The sequence below is a fragment of the Vombatus ursinus genome, unplaced genomic scaffold, assembly GCF_900497805.2.
Source record: "Vombatus ursinus unplaced genomic scaffold, bare-nosed wombat genome assembly UNPS02009770.1, whole genome shotgun sequence".
Taxonomy (NCBI): domain Eukaryota; kingdom Metazoa; phylum Chordata; class Mammalia; order Diprotodontia; family Vombatidae; genus Vombatus; species Vombatus ursinus.
The window spans coordinates 1,254,675-1,275,931 of NW_020949548.1; the positions used below are offsets into that span (position 1 = coordinate 1,254,675).

The 21,257-nt window shown below is 37.4% G+C and overlaps 1 protein-coding gene across 5 annotated transcripts in view; it reads right to left on the reverse strand.

Annotated features, from left to right (window-relative positions):
• The window catches only part of METTL15 (methyltransferase like 15), a 220,964-nt gene that overhangs the window by 1,324 nt on the left and 198,383 nt on the right, over positions 1-21,257 (reverse strand). The window lies entirely within an intron of this gene.

The following is a 21,257-nucleotide window of genomic DNA, read 5'->3' on the forward strand; positions in this document are numbered from 1 at the left end:
TATCTGGGCATCCCACTCCCATCTCCATGCTTCTCTCACGTTAAAATGTCTTTCCCCAACTCGGCTATTGTCTTTTGTAATGCCACACATGTGCAGCTTACCTTAAGGAAAAAACGAAGAGGGTTGAAAACTTCTACCCGGCCCTATTGGAAAATCATTTTGTAACTACCCACAATTCTGTGAAATTTACTTACCTGTTTGTGCATATTTAAAATGCTTCAATTTAAGGCATTTCCTTCCTCTGTGTCCACTGCTTCCCCCCCCCCCCCCCCCCCCAAGTTTCCTAGTTCAGTGGAAGAATCTGTTCAAATCAGCATTCTAAGAATCTGGAGAAGAGGGATCATTAAGTTTTGTTTGCCCCATGTGGAACTACTTGATCATGGGTTCTTAGACAGATAGATGCTTTTCAGGAAAGGTTTCTTTCACTCTACTTACTACAGCTCAGTCATATAATTTAGTGTGTGTATGTGGTGGAGTGTGTGTGGGGGGGGAACTAAGGCAGGTGATAGGTACAGAAAGGTAACACCTGCTGGATGTTAAAGCCCTTGATGGAAAAGGCATTTCATCAGACATTAAATGACTTGTCCAGGGTCACATAGCAAGTAAATGTCTGAAGACATATTAAACTAGGGTCTTTCTGACTTCAGGCTAGCCACTGCATCATCCAGCTTCCAGACTAGTATCAATAATGATAACTATTACTATTAGTAGTAACTACTATTAGTACTAGTGGGCAGCTATGTGGCACTGTGGTGGATAGAGCAAGAGTCTTGGAGTCAGTAGAACCTGGGTTCAAATCTAACCTCAGACACATACTAGCTGTGTGACCCTGGGCAAGTCACTTAATCCTGCTTGCCCCAGTTTTCCCCATCTATAATATGCACTGGAGAAAGAAATGACAAACCACTCCAGTATTTCTGCCAAGAAGATTTCAAAGAGTCTGAAACTGAATTTAGTCTGAGACTGAAACAACTAAATAAAATTACTAATCATAGCAGCAGCAGTGATGATAGTAACAGTAGTAATGAAAATAATAATGATGATGGCAAAGTTATTTAAACAGCTAGAGATAAGGAGGTATTAAAAGTCTCCTAACTGGAAGAGAGGGAACACCTGCAGTTTGGAGAAATGTATAGAAAGGGAAGTCCTCTGATTCCAAATGCACCAATACCGCTTGCCCTCCTTCTTACAGACAATTTTATGCCCAACACGACAGAAAGCAATTGATGGTGGCCATAAATTGAGTAATTATGCCCTTAACTTTGGTGGCAATTTCACTTTCTCTACACAACTGATTGTATTTGGCTAATTCCATCTGGCAGTGGTCATCAAGGTCTTGATTAACCAATGTCTTGCACATGTAATAAGAGCACCTGCAAATGATTCTGACCTCAAAAAAGCTCAGTTTTGTGAGTCCCAGTTGTTCACACTGGATCACAGCGCAGCTAGGCAAACAGAAAAGTGTCCTATTCCCTATGTTTTTCTTGGGTGGATGCCATAGTGAGAACGTGCTGCTGCTGCTGCTGTCCTCAAAGCCCATTCCTCTATGCCATGGGAGAGTTGGGGGAAAGGCATGACAGTAAAATAAGATAATGCCAGTCAGGGTGATATAGATGGGGACTCTGTGCCCTGAGTTCACTATAGGTATCTGTGAAGGCCTGGCAGGAACCCTGAATCACTGGCCAACTGGGTATGGTGAGACCATTGATTGAATTGTCCATCAAAAACTGAAGGCCCTGAAGTCACAGAAAATCTTCACTTAATGCAGATTACAGATATCACACCCAAAAACAAAACTGATGATAAAAGCAGAATCTGCTATCTAAAATGAATTTGAAAAGGAGATGAACATATTTAGACTGGAATTCCTAAAAGCCCTTTCTGAGTCTGACAGCATGAATCCAGCTAGCAGATCAACTACACCAAAATACAGAAACCAAGCAGAAGAAATCCAAACCATCTTGGCACAGGATGAGATATATATCATTCTCCTTGTCCTATGTGCTCCTCTAGCTGTCCTAATGCTACCTTCAAGGAGTCTACAGAAGACAATGTGCTTACATCCTAATGTTATAAAAAAGCAGTTATATACTCCTGCGTGAGTTAGTGAAACACTTAATATCAAAGAAAGTGTGATAGTGACCAGCTCTATTTGAACTCCACAGAAAAGGTAAGGACTTTCATATGATAATAATAATAACAATAATGAAATGATGATGAGGAGGAGGATGATTCACTGTGGATACTCCCTCCATTGGTGCAAAATGCAACCTATCCATGCCTTTTCATCCTACAGAATTTTATTGTCTACTACCAAAAACTCTCCATTAAAGCAACTACCCAAAAGATCAGAGGTTTTCCTTTGCTTGTCTTCAAGTATTCTGTGGATATCAGTGCCCCATTTGGGTGGTCTATCCGTTGGTATCCCCTGCTTTTACTCTGTGACCATACAAATCTGCTTTTATCTCAATTCCTATAATATACAACAATGATACTAATAGACAATAATAATGATGACAATACTGGGTGAAAGTTCCACTTCAACACAAATTTACACTAAGATATGAAATTTACTGCTTTATAAAAACTACTTCCTTCCTTCTTCTTTCCCCTAAAGAGTAAAACATTAATTGAGGGAGTCTTACGTAAGTTTTATTTCACACTTAGCACTTAAGAACTCCTGAATCACAGGAGTTGTCACAATACTGCAAGGTGATACAAATTTTCCCCATAATTGATTAGAAAAGAACTTCTAAATGTGAGTTTTGCATTTAACAGTAAAGACTTTCCAAGTTAAACATAACAGTCTACAAAATAAATGCATCATTCTTAGTGGACACTGAAGGGCTAATAAAAAGGTCCCATTTAGTTACCATTATTATAGATGCATGAAATGCTAAGTAAGATCTGACGTTTATACAGGCCATTCAAAGTTGGCAAAGAGCTTTACATACATTATCTCAGTCGGTCCTCACAGCCACCCTGAGAGATAATGTGCCCTTGATCACACAGGGAGTCAGCATCAGGAAAAGGATTTGAAATCGGGTCTCTCCTAATTCCTAGTCCAGTTGCCTTTCCGCTGTACCATGGTACCTTTAAAGAACTAGAAGAAAACCTCCAGTACATTGAGCGGCACCTTTATCAAAGACTTATGGGAAGGCATGGAGAAGAATTGCTTAAGTTTAGAAGGCATGGATGGGTTGTGATCTGTACTGTTTAAAAGGAGTCTTCATGGTGATGAGATCATGGGTTCACTGAAATATTAGGTAATAATATTTGCTACCTGGACATTCAATAGAACTTTTGGAAAAATTAAAGACTCATTCTCCTTACTTCTTTCTGTAGTATGTTATTGGTGAGATAAAACACCAAGGGGTGCCTCTTATTGACTTGGGTGAGTTAATATTTAATTGAAATGTGAAAATTTCACTGTTATTCCCAGTTAGATCAACCTAAATATTCATAAAAAGATAACTGTGATTATCTATTAAGAAGAACATAACTTTAACAAAAAGCATTTTATGTCAGTATAGTGAAATGAAAAGAACACTGACCCTAATTTAGAAGATCTGAGTTGTAATCCAAACTCCTCAGTTATGTGACTACAAATTGTCTATACCTAGTTTACCTGTCTGGGTCTCAGTTTCTTGGTTTGTAAGAAGAGTGGAATATGCAAGTAGCAGCTGAACTCTCATTATAATGACCAATTTGGATCCAGGAGAACAGATGGTCAAATCTGCTTCCTTCCTTTTTGTAGAAAAATGGGAGACCATGGAAGGTTGAACACATGGCCAGATGTGGTATTTGTATTGATTACTCTTACTTAACAATTTTTCTTTGTTCCAAGGGTGAATTTAGGAAAATGTATGTTAGGAAGTGACTACAGTGTAAAAACAAAATTTGATCAAATAAAATAAGCATAGAAACATGAGAGGAGTGCAGTTACTGAATCTGTAAAGTCCCTTTCAGATATAACATTTACTCTAGAGTCCACTGATTTTTCAAGGACAGAATCAGATACGAAGATCTGTAAAGCACAGATTAGTGAGTCAAAGAATCACAGAATTTTACCACTGGAAGAGATCTTAGAGAACATTTAGTTTAACTTTCTCATTTTACTGATGGGGGAATTGAGGCTGGGAGGGGTTAAGTGATGGGCCAAAGGACATGGATACCTAATAAATGAGAGAACTGGAACTAGAACCTCAGGTCTACTGATGCCAGTCAAAGCTTCGGTTGGGCATCCAGAAGAAGCATCTTAACTCTGACACAAACGGTGCGACCATGGGCAAATTACTTAAACTCACAGTGCCTCAAGCAACTCTAGGACTGGAAATTACAGGCGAGTTGTTTTTACATTGCAAGACGGAGTTTTCTTACAGGGGAGATGTCACAGAGACAAAAACTCTCCTGAAAAAAAAAATCAGAATAAAAGTTTCAGGAATGCAAGAGGAAGTATGTTATGTCTATTTATTATATATTACAACACATTTATTTGAATACAGAATCATTTTTCATTTGTGGATAAACAAAAGAGGTGAAAATTCCAGAGGTCTGAGAAGACAGGACATAAAGAATGAATGAGGAACCATTTTTCTAGTTCAATAGTGACTATTTAGAGAGTTGATACGGAGTGGTGAATGGACCTTGACTCCTCATTAACCTAAATCCTGCAGGTTGCCTCACAACCACATGGACACAAGATTATTTTCCATAATTATGCTCTGGCATCCCCCTCCTGCACGTCCTCCCTTCACTCACCCCCTGCGCCTTCTAATTCAGACAACCTGTGTTCTGACATTTTAAGCCACTACATTTAGTTTTCTATTCCCTTGCCTCTCATTTTCACAGACTGCCTATATCTGAGCAGGTGTCATCTTACTAACCATGGGTCCACAAGGTTAATGCATATTTTTAGTCCTTTTAACCATTTCCTTTGCTTTACCAGTCCTTAGGGAGCAGTTTACTTGGTCCATTCATAAGCTGTGCTGAAAGACATGCCTTTCATACCAGGGCTTGGAAGGTGGTAGTGATTAAAACTGATATCAAGGTTGTCTGACAAAATGTGGGGAGAAGTTGAGGGAGGGGAGATACTTTCATTTTAATTCAGTTCAATTTTCTATATTTTAAAGTAGAAAATGAAAACTCTCTTCAGAAGAAAGCACTCAAATTATGGCTAGTTGGTCTGCAATGCAATACCTTCTTTAGGAAGTCCAGATCACTTTCATTCTGATAGTTTGGATCAAATGAATTATTTGAGAATGACATAATTTACTTTGTCATTTTCTTAAAGTTTTCAAAGACTTCTAAAGGTTGCTTAAAATGAGACAGTCCTTTTAAGAAGCCATATTTATCAAACCATTCCATCATACTTTCTCTGTTTGGCATTTTATTCATCAGGTCCTTTCTGAGAAAGAAGGATTGTGGAATCCTCAATGCTATGCCTGAATGGCCCTATACTGATAGATGTTTTAATGGAACCCAAACCACTCTGCATCAAGTTGCAACACTATGGCTTTCTAGCTACATTTCCCTTGGGGAAGGGTACATTGTCAATCTTAAATACTGTGCATCTGGTGAAGGAGGCAACTCCCCTAGTCTCTTATCCTGGGAACTGTAATGAATACCTTGTCTTTTGTGCTGTTTGGCCTATTGAAAAATAACTTATTGTTAACTCAGGCTATTACACTCTGTATCTCTCTCTCTCTCTCTCTGTCTCTCTCTCATATCAGAGAGATATCAGCTTTTCATAGCAGCTTTTCTTAACAAGGATTTAAAAAAAGAAAGAGGCATTATTGATGCCATTTACAACAGAATTAAGAGCAAGTATTACTGATTTCATGTGTAGAATTAAGAATTTCAGACTATCCAATGGTCCACACATTAATGTTTTCCTGACTCATTGTGTAGGAGTACAAAATAACTAAAAAACAAACCCTTCACATTTGTTTTTATCTAATAAAAATTAGCTCTTCATATTTCCGATTCAAGTAAATAAATAGAAGATAGACCAGGGAAGCTATGTAAGTGAAGGGCTTAAAAAGTTATTGAAGTACATCTAAAAGATGAGCTTTAAATCCTGAGAACTTGAAGAAGAAAAAAATCTTTTGGAAAAAAACATGCTCCTTAAAAAGAAGAAAGGAAAGGTTTCTTCATAAATGAGAATAAAAAGATTTCTCAAAGAGATGATGTTACATAATTCTGGGGCACACATACGTTTCAAGAACAAAAGAAAGCGTTTAGCTATGTAAGGTGGAGGCTCTGTTATGGCAAATGCTTGTTTGAAAACAGCTACCACTGTTTTGAAGCCGCAAGACATCTTTTATTGTCTTCCAAATCACTTATCTGATATGAAATGTCCTAAGTCAGGCAATCTTTGCTGGGAAAATATCCCCTACTCAAACAAAACAAAATAATCCAAACCTCCCAAAACTTTATCAACTAAAAAGGATGACTAAATAGAAGTTTAAAAATAAACAAGGTAGATTTTTGGAAGAATGGATGGATACCATGAATATCTATACTCTTATTCATATTTATACAATAACAAAAATGAAAACAATTGTAAAGTTATAAACAGATATATATAGGCATAAATATTAGTGGGAATTTGATCTTCCCCCAAAAACCACTTAAACAAAATGCTGCCTTCAAACTTGCATGTACTGCCACAATTAAGGCAAATACCTAGCCAAAACTTACGATTTTTTACCACCCGCTGGCTAAACATACCCATCATCGAGTGAGCTCTTTGAATCAACGAGCCTTTTAATGAAGGTATAACCTGTTAAAATTACTTCTCCCACTCTGAAACAGTTAATTCTCCTTGAAAAGAACATACTATTTTCATAAGAAATAGGTAAAACTATACATACATAACAGTCATCAACAAATACGGAGTGTCTACCACGTATTATTAGGGGCTGGCAATACAAAACCATACAACCTTTCACTGGTTATTCCCCATTGCCCAGAATTCTCTCCCTCCACAACTCGGCCTCCTGGCTTCCTTCTCGTTTCAGCTAAAATCCTACCATCTTCAAGAAGCCTGTCCTGATCCTTCTTCATGCTAATGCCTTCCCTTTGTGATTATCTCTCATTTATCCTGTATATAGCTTGTCTGGACATAGTTGTTTACATGTTGTCTCCTCCATTAGACTGGGAGCTCCTTGAGAGTAGGGGTTATTTTTTGCCTTTCTTTGAATCCCCAGTACTTAGCCCAGTGCCTAATCAATGTAAGTGCTTAATCACTGTTTATTGATTTGATTTGTAATCTGCATTGAGATATGACACATCTATCTATAAACATAAGTAACAGACCTACCACACTGAATTAAATTCTTAACTTCTATCTGTCCTAGCCCAGTGACGCTAGTGACTGTCTGGTTTTGCCCAAGTTACTCAACTTTCCTGGGCCTTAGTTTCTACATCTGTAAAGTGAGGGACTTAGAACCAGATGATCTTTATGAAATTCTCAGTGTATTATTTGTTATCCTTCTGCAACAGGTTGCTAATTTCATTCATGAGCGTAAAAATTTCAATACACTTTAACATTAATATGCAAATCTATTAAATTTTAAGAAGTTGCACAAGGTTATTCCAGAACTAAGCATGATTATTTTTCTTGGGGCTTTCAAATAATTTATCTAGAAAGAGCATGATTGGCCATTTGTGGGTCAAACTTCACTGGCTAACTGTATCTACCATGTACACTTTCAGAGTTTTTTTTTTTAATTTCAGAGTTTAGCATAAGCATATCTTGCATCTATTGTGGGGAAGAACTGAAAATATATTTGTGTGTGTAAATAATGGATGTGAAGTTCAAATCCAGCCTCACTTACTAGCTGTGTGACCCGGGGCAAATCACTTAACCTTTGCCTTAGCCCACTGGACAAGGAAATGGCAAATCACTCCACTGTCTTTGCCATGAGATCCCCATGGACAGTACAGTCCACAGGGTAATGAGGAGTCGGACACAACTGAATGACTGAACGACAACAATATGTGTGTATGTGTATATATACACATATAAATATATGTGCAGACACATATGCATATATGGTCGTAGAAGAAACAAAAATAATTGGCAGTTCATTCAAAATAAATTGGTAAGAAATTTGTCTCCTTTTTTTCCAAAAAATATTCTCATGAGTTATAGGAATTTCTTAAAGAATTTCAAAACCATGGTAAATTATTGGTATTTATGTTCAAGGTCAAAGAACGTAAAGTGTTTTTCCATAGAATCACAGAATCTCAGAATTGGAATGGACTTCAGAAGCCATCTAGTTCTTTCCATACTGAAACAAGCATCCCTTCCACAATATAATGGTTGAGTGGCCATGTAGCTTTTGCCTTAAGAACTCCAGTGACGGAGAATCCAGTTCACTTTTGTTGAGCTCTTAATTATTTTACTGGTTTTTCCTTACTTGTCATCTACACCTGACTTTTTATAACTTACACCCATTGCTCCTCCTTCTACCCTCTGGGGCCATGTAGAACAAGTCTATTCCTCCTTCTACATGACAGCTATTTAAATATCTGAAGACAATTATACACCCACTAAATCTTCTGTAGGCTAAATATCTCCAGTTCCTTCCAACGAGCCTTATATGGAAATGAACTTAAGTTGGAAAACCTGAATTATAGTCTTGACAATACCACTGATTTGTGGAGCAGATATTTACCCCATAGTAGGACTGACATCTAAGAGGTGCACATTCCCTTTTCTTGGGTTGCCTTTACATGATACTTAAGTAAACATAAAATCATGTTTGTAACACTGAAACACCCAATTATGCCCATTCAATAAACAATTCAGTAAAGTTCAGTGGAAAAAAAATATGGCCTGGAATTTTGTAGTCATAACCTAAATCAGCTAACTGTGATTGGGATAAAGGGGAGGGATATCTGTGGATCCTACAAATGACAGCTCTGCAAGCTACACATATACCTGTAATCAATGCAAGAACATCCATAAGCCCGCCAGAGAGCCAAGCTGAACATCCTACCTACAGATTAGGAGATCTGGTGAAGTTTCATTTTTGACTTTACCACCCTTTAAACTTATTTTAGGAAAAAACCCCTACATTTAAATAAACTTTCTAAAGAATAAAACTGTACCATCAAGAATAACATTTTAACATTTAACTCCTCAATACCATACATATTTATTGATTAACAGTAATAATGATAAGTTAACATTTATATAGTGCTTACTATGTGCCAGGCACTGTGCTAAGTACTTTACCAATATGATCTTATTTGATTTGATTGAGTACCCACTTGGTGGATGGGAAGAGGTGGAAAATATGATGGCCAATACTCAGTTTCATCCCCATTCACAAGGAAACTCACATTAAAAATAAAAGAAAACCTTGCTTAGGAACAGTTTGCACTATATATAATAATAGAACACAATTTGTACAGAAAGCCTGTAAGATATATTTCATTCATAAAAAGCACCATGCTTCTGGCTAGATAAGTGATTTGAAATTCCAGAGAGAAATGATCATTTTGGGTTCCTGGATACTCTTATGCTACTTACACTTCTTAAAATTTAATAGATTCACATGTTAAAATGTATTGAAAATTTTAAGGTTGTGAATGAAATTAGCAATGTGCTGTGGCTGTCAATGTGATGCATTGCAATCCCCCAAGTGGTTGAGTTTAAAAATTAATTCAGATCTTGCACCTGTTTGCAGGAATTCATCTGGTGAACTTGTAGCACATTTAAGAAGTCTCTATGACGCAACTTGTGTCCTTTTGCCTAGGTGCCCTGAATATAGTGTTAAAGTCTTAATCATCTGAAATTCAAGAACTGAACTGGGATAATTTGAGATTAAACTTGCTTTACACTAAGGTGTGCGTGTGTGTGTGTGTGAGAGAGAGAGGGGGAGAGAGAGAGAGAGAGAGAGAAAGAGAGAGAGAGAGAGAGAGAGAGAACGTAGATGACTTCTTCAATGTTTCATGGGATCTCTAGCTCCTATTAAATCACATAACAACATGCTCTCACTATGGGTGCCAAAGAATTACAATTCAAATCCAACTGGAAAACATCAAGTTCTAAGCTTTAGAGAAAATGGAAGAAGGACTATTACCTACCAAGGTGAAATAAAAACCTGGGCTCTGAATTATCCCATTTAAATTTTTCAGTAGCTCCATTCAAGTCCCTCTCTAATGCCATGGGGTTAACCCTGGGTTTCCAAAGACCATGTAAGAGGAAGCTATGGTCAGTAGCCCTACCAAGCCTTGGAGTGTGAGCTCAGTGAATGCTGAATTCTATGACATTTGGAGATGAACCAGCTGAGTCTGGAGAACACTGTCACCAGAGAGGGCTAGCCAAGAATTCATGAACTTTTTTGGTGATAGCAACTCCCAAAGATTGTATGTGAAGAGTGCTGTATGCACCATCAAAGAAAGGTGTGTCTACTCTGGTGAAGTCATAGGTACTTGAAGTGCTGAAAATTATTCTATACTAGTTGCCTTAAATTTATGAATATAAACTATTTCAAATAGAACCATGTGTCTTATTAGCTAATCTAAATGGTCAAGATGAACTCAATTTTCGGCTATTTAACAATTGGTCACAGACTGTTTGAAGAGATCCCATGAACATAAAGTTTTTTGTTGCTGAGCTGTTTCATGTCCAACTCTCTGGATGCTCCTTTGGGGTTTTCTTGGCGAAGATACTGGAATGGTTTGCCATTTCCTTCTCCAGCTCATTTTACTGATGAGGAATTGAGGCAAACAGGGTTAAGTGATTTGTCCAGAGTCACACAGCTAGAAACTGTCTGAGGCTGAATTTGAACTCAGGTCCTCCTGACTCTAGGACTGGCGATCTATCCACTGTGCCACCTATCTGCCCCTGGGCATAAAGGAGAAGTCTATACAAGAGGCATCAGCATATTTAAGTCCCAAAATGAGCTTATTTAAAACCATTATAAATACTCTGCAGCATATCCACAGTGTGCTATTCTGGGAGATGGGCTCTTTAAGCTCCCTCTAAACATCTGTCATGATAGAGGAGCTCTGAGGAGAATGAAAAAAAGATAACTGATAATGTTCTTATGTATTAGACATTCATTGGTGAGATCAATATCTGTTCCTAGAGCTAAAAACAACCGGATTTTGTTTATGGGATGACATATAAACAACCAAAGGGCAAAGGCAGTGGGATATGTCTGTTGGAAAAAACAGGTTACTACTACTGTTTCTGATTTCCTTTTCCACATTCAAACCCAATACTGAACTGTTGTTTCTATTTGCCAGTTCCCCTCCATCTTTCCCACAAAACCTGTGGATGACTTCTGGATTGTGTCATGAACAAACAGAGGGTTCGAAATTTTTGCTGATCTCCTCATCTCTCAGATCTCTTCAAAACAGAAATGATGCACCAAAGATAAGGCAACTTTAATTGTCTCTATGATTTAGACCACTCAGGATCCAAAAGAAGGTTAAAGCAAACCTATGAACTGACTCCTCACTTAGCATCCCACCCCCACTACCAGCAGTGAGGCTGAACTTAGCTGGCTGAAGGATTTGAACAAAGAACACAGTGTTCCTCAGGGTCATGGAGATTCCCAGCACTAGGGTGTGAAAGCCTGCTGAAGTTTCATGCTTTGACAGTGCTCCAGGGTTGGGAGTTTGATGAGGGGTGCAGTGATCTGGTGTTGCAGCAGAACCAGAATCAGAAACAAAGGGGCAGGGCACTCCAACCCAACCAAGGAGACCCAAACTACAGAAAGCAACCCTGGAGAACCAGCCCTGCAAAGCTCTGATCTGCTGATTCTGGGCCACAGAATTGAGGAATGGAGGGAGAGGAACAGGACACTGTGTGTGGGGAATATGCAGCACTCTACTAAGCATGAAGGAAAGAGCTCAGCATCCAACTAGGGCCAATTCTATCTCCCTAAAACTCACTTCGGTCAGAGACTTCAGTGGGTGAACCATGAATTGCCCAGCAGGGGAAGAGGCTGAGGCATTTTAAGATCCAGCCTCCAAGGAAAGCTCCCATCAGAGGGGAGGGAGTCAAATAGTGAACAACAGGGGAATATAAGGAAAACAAAAACCAAAACCTGAAATTCCCAAAGAGCTCAGGAAGAAGAAAATTCAAAGATCTTGAATATAAGTAGATAAATCAACAAGGAAAATATTAACAGTGGAAAGAAATATGTCCTCTAGATCTAGTAAAGGAGTTCAGGTATTTATGAATAAATGTTGTAAAATATAGGGGTGTGTGTGTGTGTGTGTGTGTGTGTGTGTGTGTGTGTGTGCACGCCCACAATGCCTAGCCTAAAGCAGAGGTCTAATACATGTTTATTGTGCTTTGCTGAAATTTAGCACCATTGCCCACTAGTTCCCTGAAGGAGGCTGTTATACTAGTTCTCCATCATCAAAAGATTCTTTGTATAGTGTCTATGATCAATTTGATAGGTGTGCTATTGGTCTGAATGAAGTATCTTCCTCTGTTGCATGGATAATTTTGATTAGACCCTCCCTTTATTATAGAGAGCTGAACCATGTCTGGTAATGCTCCAGAAAGGATAATAGGTCTTTGGAAGGAGGAAAGTTAAAGAAGAATAGTAAAGAAAAGAACAATACAATACAGGGCATAGGTGTGGTAAGTTCTAAATCTGGCATTTAACTCCATCTTAGATAAACAGAACATGCATAAAGTCAGCAGTTCATGAATCCTACATGATTATCATTTATGTTTATCAGACTAAATGTAATGCAACTATTTCATGTGGATTTTGTATAAGTTTTAACAAAAAAAAGTGAAATGGCGTAAGTAGCAATAACGGTAAAGCTACCTGTCATAACAACTAGGCAGAGGACACTGTTATTCAGCTATTTAATAATCATGATTATTTCTATTATTTATTACTAATACATTTTGTTCTCTTAAAATCCAACCCCACAATTTGCTGTGGAACCAATGATAGGAGAGACAACTCTTAAGACTGGTACACTATGAATATATTGGCAGATCATCATGAGGTTCTTAAGTTCTGGTATAAAAACCAAGAACACAATAGTTCAGTAGCAATAGGATCTGACAATGCTTTCTTTCATTAGAGAAAAGTGCAGCAAATGACAATGCCCCAAAGAAGGAAGGAAAATCATTTTTGCAACAGTGAAGTCCAACCAATTCAAAGTTTTATTACAGCAAGTGAGTCAATTACCAGGGTTGGAGTGCTCAAATAAGCACGTGAAACCAATCACAGGGTACCAAGGATATATAGGCTGCTCTTCTAAAGACTTTCCCTTGTCCTAATTAGAAAAAGATATTGCAAAGACAAAAAAGAGCAGACTTTGTCACCAAATATTCAGATCTGACAATGCTTTATAATGTTGGAAAATATCAGGTTAGAGATAGAACACTGTAAAAGGAGGCCTGGTGTTAATGTTTGCGTGTAAGTCATTAAGTGAGAGATGTAGAAGGAAATGGGAACTAAGAAATAAATGAAAAGTCCTCAGTTAAAAATGATGGAAAGACAACAGTAGTGATGGAAATTTTAAAATATGGGAAGCCACATTTTTCAAACATTAGAAAATAATAGGGGAAAATGACTTATTCATCTGTTATTTAGTTCATTCATTCAACAGATTTTTATTAAACACCTGTCATATATGCAAGGGCATTGTGAGGAATAAAAAAGGAGGATATGGTAAATTTATCCCTGCTCTTAACTTTTAGTTTGGGAGAAAAGATAGAAGACAGATACATATAGCCATGATATGCAGAATATACGCAGGAGGGGGATATAAGATATTTACACAAATAACTACGTATTCAGAATGCAAAAGGACTATGAGAGATACTATATGTGAATGGAGTTTTAGGGGAGGGAGTGACTATTTCTAGCTAGACATACATGGAAGTCAGGGGAAGTACTTCAATTTCCTGTTAGAGAAATAGAAAATTTAGTTTTGGAGATCTATCCACTGCAAACACATTGAACCTGATTCTCCCTTTCATACTGTGGGGAACACTAGTGGTAAGGTCCCCACTAGTGCTCTTCCATAAAGCTGACTCTGCATCTATCTCAGGGTAAAAATTGTTGAGTTACTGGTTGTTGCTGAACATTCACACTTTAGACCAGCAGGCTGGCTTGTATGACCAACAAGCAAGCTGAGAATGATTTTTACAAATTAAAATAAAATTGTGTTGTATTTTCAAATAAAGTTTTGCTGTATTTAAAAATGTAAAAATGATTCTTAGCTCACTGGATGGGCAAAAACAGGAGGTACCTCCCTCATGCTGTAGTTTGCTGGCCTCTGCTCTACAGTTCACAGGTTCAAGTCCTCCATTCCAGGTCATCGAGAAAGAAAATGCAGTCCTAAGGCTCATCCATTAATTTATAATAGAAAGAACATGGATCCTGAAGTTATAAGACCTGGGTTCAAGTTCTGGTTCCAACACTTAATAGTTGTATGATCCTGTACAAGGCACTTGACCTCCCTGAGACTCCTCATCTGTCAAAGAGGGATGTGGTGAGGAATAGTCTTTGTAAACCTTAAAGCGCTATACAAATATAAGTTACTATAATCATTGCTATGTGTTCAAAATTATGCTGAGGTGATGATGGAAAAAAAGGGGGGGAAAGGGTCTATAATATACTTATGGAGAGCCTAACTGATAAGAAATATCCTCTAGAACTACAATCTATAATATTCTTTGAATCAAAGAAGATTCAAGTAGATGAAGAGTTAGAGAAATAGCGAAAGTGTTGATGTTCTTACTTGAAAACTACATAAAAGGAAAACAACATATGGAGAGATGACCTCCATTCCTTGATTTTAAAAAATGTATCCATAACTCCTGAGGGGTTTCTTTTCCAGATACCCCATAATTTTTCATCTTCATCTCTAAAACAAAAGGAACCGTATACAATGATTAAGGACATTATTCTTGATTCTTACAGTTACCAATGCACTTCAGACATCAAAACTGTTCTTTCATCCATTCTCCCTCCCTCAAATACTATCTTTGATCTATGTGACCCCATTAACATGGGAGTTTTCTCCTCTTGACATTCCTTTAGGATGAAATAAACATTTTAAACTCTGTAAAATGAAAGCAGATGTTTGTCTTTAAAGTGTTTCCATATAAAACATGTAATAGCTAGTCTGAGCAAAAACTCTGAAAACACTGCCTTGGGGATTTGCCCATCAGCAGTCTGACCACCTATTTCATTCACTTATTCACTCAACAAACATTTATTCTTCACCTATTCTGGTGCAAAGTATGTGTTCTCAGTATATCTTTGGGGGAAGTAAGTGCACACATTATCATCTGTCATCATACCATCTCAGAAAGGATGGGAAGCATAGAAATCTCAAAAGCAAGTCAGAGTTCTATGAAAAGGCAGTCCTGGGTAGTCCTCATTCTCAAACTGGCTGCTCTCTCTCAGATTTTTGCCATGTTAGCTACCTCTTGAAGGCTTCTATAGCACTGATCAAAGTAATAGCAGGAAATTATTTACTTTTTTAAAAAAAAGCAAAAAGAAGCAGAATGACAAATAAGTCTGTAAAACTTCACCGAGGTGAAAACTGTAAGTATAATTTATACTTTGAATACATCATTTTTATTTCCATCAGTAGAAATACACAAAATACAAGATGACAATAAATAGAAGGTAACGAGGTAACTGGATATTCTTACCTCTTCCCCACTCCCTGGTGCCAGGTTCAAACTCAGCCCAGGTCCAGGAGAAGTCACAGGGCCTTGGTTATAGTGCACAGTAGCACTATGTGAGCTGATCTGGGAGCCATCCCTGTACTCCAGAGTAGTCTACTTTGCTCTGTACTTGATTCATATTCCCTAGAGTAATATCTACTTGTGTATGTCTTATCCATAACAAGTCAATAAGCATTTTTAAGTGCCTGTTGAGTGTAGGTTTTCTTCTAAGTCTCTTCCTTCAAAGAATTTGTATATTCTGCTAAGGGATACATGTTCATAAGTAAATACATACAGGACATACACAGTGACTTAGTGGGTAGGCATTACATTTTAGGATAGCAATCAATCAGTAAGCATTTATCAAGCTTTTGTTAAGATCTTACAAGGTACCAGGCATTCTGCTAAGTGCTGAAGACTTTAAAGAAAAAAAAAGGCAAAAACAGTCCCTTACCTCAAAGAATTTACATTCTCCCTCCATGGCGAAATGATGAAAGGTAAGCTCAGAGGGGAAAGCTCTGGCAGTTGGGGGTAGAGAGGACTAGGAAAGGCTTCCTTCAGAAAGTGACATTTTGAATTGAGTCTTATGGCATGAAGATCAGAAATAGTAAGTAAGCAATTATAGGCAGATCATAGAGTCTATGGTAGGGAATAAAGTGTAAGAATCCTGGAAAGATAAGAAGGGGTCAAACAAAGGACGTCACACTCAATCCTGGAAGGAGCAGGCAGCCACAGGAGTTTACTGGGTAGGTTGGTGACACACTCAGATCTGTACTTTAGGAAAAACACTTCGGCAGTTGTGTGGAGGATGATCTTGAGTGAGGCTGCTGAGCTAAGGCAGTGAGAATAATTAGAAGATTCTTATAAAACCCCAGGCAGATAAATAAGAGCCTGAACCAGGATTGTGGATGAGTGAGTAGAGAGAAGAGAACATAGACAATAGATATTTTTAAGGTAGAAAAGACATGATTTGGCAATTGATTGGCTATATGGGATAAGAGTGAGGAGGTGAAGATGACAGTGGTGAGGTATCAAGTCTAATAACTGTCGAGAATTATGGTCCTTTTGATGGTAAAAACATAAATTCAGTAAAGAGAAGGGTTCAGAAGGGAAAGATAATGGATTTTGTTTTGGATATGTTGAGGTGAGTACCTATGGGATATCTAGTTCCAAATGTCCAATAGGTAATTGTTAATGTGGGACTGGAGCTCAGGAAAGAGACTCGGTGGAATAGATATACAGATCCGGGAATCATCTCCATTAAGAAGTTAAGCAAATCTATGGGAGCTGATGAGGTCACTAAGTAAGAAAATACAGAGAAAAAAGAGAAGAGGGCCCAGGAGAAAGCCTTGGGGGTCACCCACAGTTAATGAATATGACATGGACAAAGATCCAACAAAAGAGACTGGGGAGCAATGGAGCAATAAGAGAGACTGGAGTGCTGAGAGACCAATGAAAATTTATAGGAAGATGTATCTAGGAAAAGGTGGTCAACATTGTTTGATGCTACACAGAAGTCAAGAAAGATGAGGACTGAGGAAAGGTTAATGGATTTGGCAATTAAGGACATTGTTACACATTGTAGGTATTTCATAAATGTTTCTTAGACTAAAAAGAAATGTGATGTTTCTGGGTCCATATCATTAACTTGAGTTGCCTTCACAACCTGGGATTAGATCTTAAAATGCTGTCTACCATTAGGGTTGGGAAAAAGCCATGGTGGATTAGACTTTTTCTGCTCAACTTCATCCTTAGAAACTTAGACCAATCAGAGCTAAAATGAAAGTAGATATTCAATTTTTTTTAATCTTTCTTTTTATTCAATGTTGGACTTTCTGTACAGAATGTCTCCTAAAAGACTTATTAAAAGGAAGAAATAAAGTCTCCTTATGAAATGTCACTTGATAATTTACTTGGCATGATGCACACATAAAAGATGCACAGTATACAATGGATTGAACTCAAGAGACTTGAGATGACAGAAGAATAAATGCATTATCATAGGCAGCAACAATTACAACTAGGACTCATTGGTAACCCATCCAAATACTGCTCGAGGTATGACTGTCGAACTTTACACAGAACTGGTAATTAAATGTCCTGAGAGTTTTATTTCTTAATAGTGGCAACATTAGTATAAAGAAATTTGTGGTGGTTATTTTTTGAGACACAGAGCTTACTGAAAAGGATGGAAAAGTATACTTAAAGAATGTAAACAATGGCAAAATAGTTTAAATTTATTGGAAGAATGTATGCATCATAAGACTATATTAAATATGATGCTATTAAGACCATATTAAACATGAAGCTACGAGTGAAAAGTCTTTATTAAGTGCTAGTCCTAGGCACCGTGCTAAGTGCTTTAGATGCAAATACAAAAAGTGACAGTCTTTGTCCTCAAGGAGCTTACATTCTAATAGGGAAAAGCAGCACTCTCTTCAATTAAGGGAGTGGTGGCTAGAGAGTAGTGTTGTTGCAGGAATGGTGGCATTTATGTCTGTTCTCAGAGGCAGATTGAAAGTGCAGATGGGTGGAGAGGAAAGATTATATATAATACAGCATGAAGATGGTCAGGTACTGTGGTGGGTTTGAGTCCAGGATAGAAATGGTGAATGTCTATCAATGAGATGTACAGCATCCCAGGATAGGAGCTTCATTCAGTGCCTAAAATTTGATGAAAATCACTACTTTTTAATAATGGTGGCCAAGACAGCGTGATTGCTATTTTACTTTTTCTTGATGCTTAGTTCTCCTTATTTCCTCCAGCCCATATCCCTAGAGAACCAGGAGAGATGGGAAAAAACATTTATATATCACCTATTATGTCTTTTTACAAATATTATCTCATTTGATTCTCACAACAACCCTGTGAGGTAGGTGGTATTATTATCCTCATTTTACAGATGAGGAAACTGAGGTTAAGTGACTTATTCAGGGTCACACAACCAATAAGTTTCTGAAGCTGGATTTGAACTCAGCCTTTCCTGACTCTAGGGCCAGCACTATCAGTAGTGTCCTCCAAACAAGTCAGTATTCTTCCTTCTAGGTACCAATAGTTGAAGCCAGAGGAAAAAATACTAAGGAAAGAGATGGTTGGCATTGGGGATAAAGAATATTCTTGCTTTGCACTTCACAAAATACACAGCTGACACACTCTAAAAAAGTGAAAAAAGGATATAACTGATTGTCAGTAACTACTTTCAACATTATAGTTTTTACAAGAATTAAATTTCACTCTGGGAATATACAAATCTTTCACTGATTTATTCTTCAACAAACATGTTTCAATCATGTATCCAGCAATGAGCTACAATAAACCTTACTTAAATTATTTTCAGGTGTTAACCACACTATATATTTCAATTCAATAGCATCGACCAATATTTAATAAATTCCTCACACTTCATATAAACTTTACTACCATGTAATTTCAGTCAATTCTAATCATAGCATCATAGATTCTTAAGGGTTGGAAGGGACTACAAAATTTATCTGGTGATAAATGAACGGCATGAGTACAAGATGGGTGAGATATAGTTAGAAAACAATCTCCAGTGCCAAAGACATGGGAGTGTTAGTGGGCTGTGAAGACAGTATGAGTCAAAACTACGAAATGGAAACAGAAAGAACTGGTACGACTGTAGACTGTATTAATAGAAATATATTAACGAGAATGAGGAAGCTTCTGATCCCAATATTTTCTGATGGAGTCAAACCATATTCGGAATACTATGCCCAATTCTTTACCACATTTCAAGCTGGATTATGTCCTGGGGAAAGTGACCAGTATGATGAAGACATGAAACTAAGAATTAGTAGTTGAAAAATTAGTGATGATTGGAAAAAGCCAGTAATTGAGATTTGTGAGGGACATGATAGCTGTCTTCAAATATTTGTCACGTGAAAAAGTGACTTGATTTGGTCCTGACAAAGGTAGAAGGGCCTTGACCTTCTACCTCACTTGATGTTAATAATCAGAGGGGATATTGAACAAAGTTATCAGTGTTACACTTTTCAAGGAATCTTGTATAAGTGTAAAACATGCATGAGAGACACCTTGTTGGAAGAGAGCTTGGAAGTAAGAATTTTCCTCTGCCAACAGATTACAAATTCAGAGTCAACAAATAATAAACAAAATGAATCCCGTGCCCTTTCAGTCAACTGTATGATTATTAAGATGTGGTTTGCCATAGTCAAGCCTTACTTAGGAAAATTTCCCTGTTTCTTTCTCCTATCTGCAACCAGGATGCACATGTGGATTACTCTTTTTAAAATTCTGGACTCCACAAACATCAAAAAAGAGAAAATATTTCTTCATACAAAATATAACAGAAAGAAGGGATTATATGTGGTTCTCCATTACATACAGCTTGCTTTTATTAAAAAGTAATCATAAATTCAACATACAATTTTCAAAGCTGTGCCACTTGTGTGTTTCCTTCTGGATTTCCTTTCTGTACATTTTTAAAATGACTTCAATAATTCTTTTTCTTGGCAACACCGTTTGGCTTCCTTCCTACTTCCCTCTACCCCCCACCATGAAAAAAAGAAAAACACAATCCTTGCAACAAGTAAGCAGAGTGAAGCAAAACAAATCCACATACTAGCCATGTCCAAAAAGTGTATATTTCATTCTTCTTGAGTTAACATCTCAGTAAGGCTGTCAGTAACATGCCTCATTACTGGCCCTCTGAAGTTGTCATAGTACTTATCAGTTTTTCAGTATTTCAAATTTGCTTTACTTTACAATGTTGTTGTTTCTATATAAATTATTCTGCTCACTTCATCCTGCATCAGTTTAATCAAATTTCCCCATGTTTCTCTGAAATGATCTCTTTTGTCATTTCTTATGGTGCAATAGCGTTCCAGGATATTCATATACTATAACTTGTAAAGCTACTACCTAGTTGTTGGATACACCTTTGGTTTTCAGTTCTTTGCTACAACAAGACTTTCTAAAATTATTTTTGTATATGTGGACCCTTTCCCTTTTCCTTTGATTTCTTTGGGTATAGGCATAGCCGTGGAAAAGGGTATGCACAATTTAGTGACTTGTGGGGCAAAATTCCAAATTGCTTTTTGGGATATTCACCACTACCCTGCTTTTTTACAACAGTGCACTAATGTGCTTATTTCCTCCTAAACCCTCCAATTTTTTTTTCCTTTTTGTATCATCTTTGCCAATCTGATACGTATAGTGCAACCTCAGGGTTGTTTTAAATTGCATTTCTCTCAATCATTTGGAGCATTTTTCTTTGGATAGTTTGGATTTCTTTCTTTAGTAATTGCCTGTTTATATCCTTTGATCATTTGTTATTGTAGAATGTCTGTCATTCAAATACTTTCCAGGGTAAATTGGGTGTTGTAGAAGTCTGCACTAAGACTTTTGGAACATCTTGTATATTTTAGATATCAGATCTTTATCAGACAAAGTTGATGCAAAAATCTTTTCTTAGTTAACCAGTTCCCTTCTAATTTGATTTGTATTGGTTTTGTTTGCGTAAAAACATCAATTTTATGCAATCAAAATTGTCCATTTTATCTTTTATGATTCTCTCCCTTATCTAACCATGAA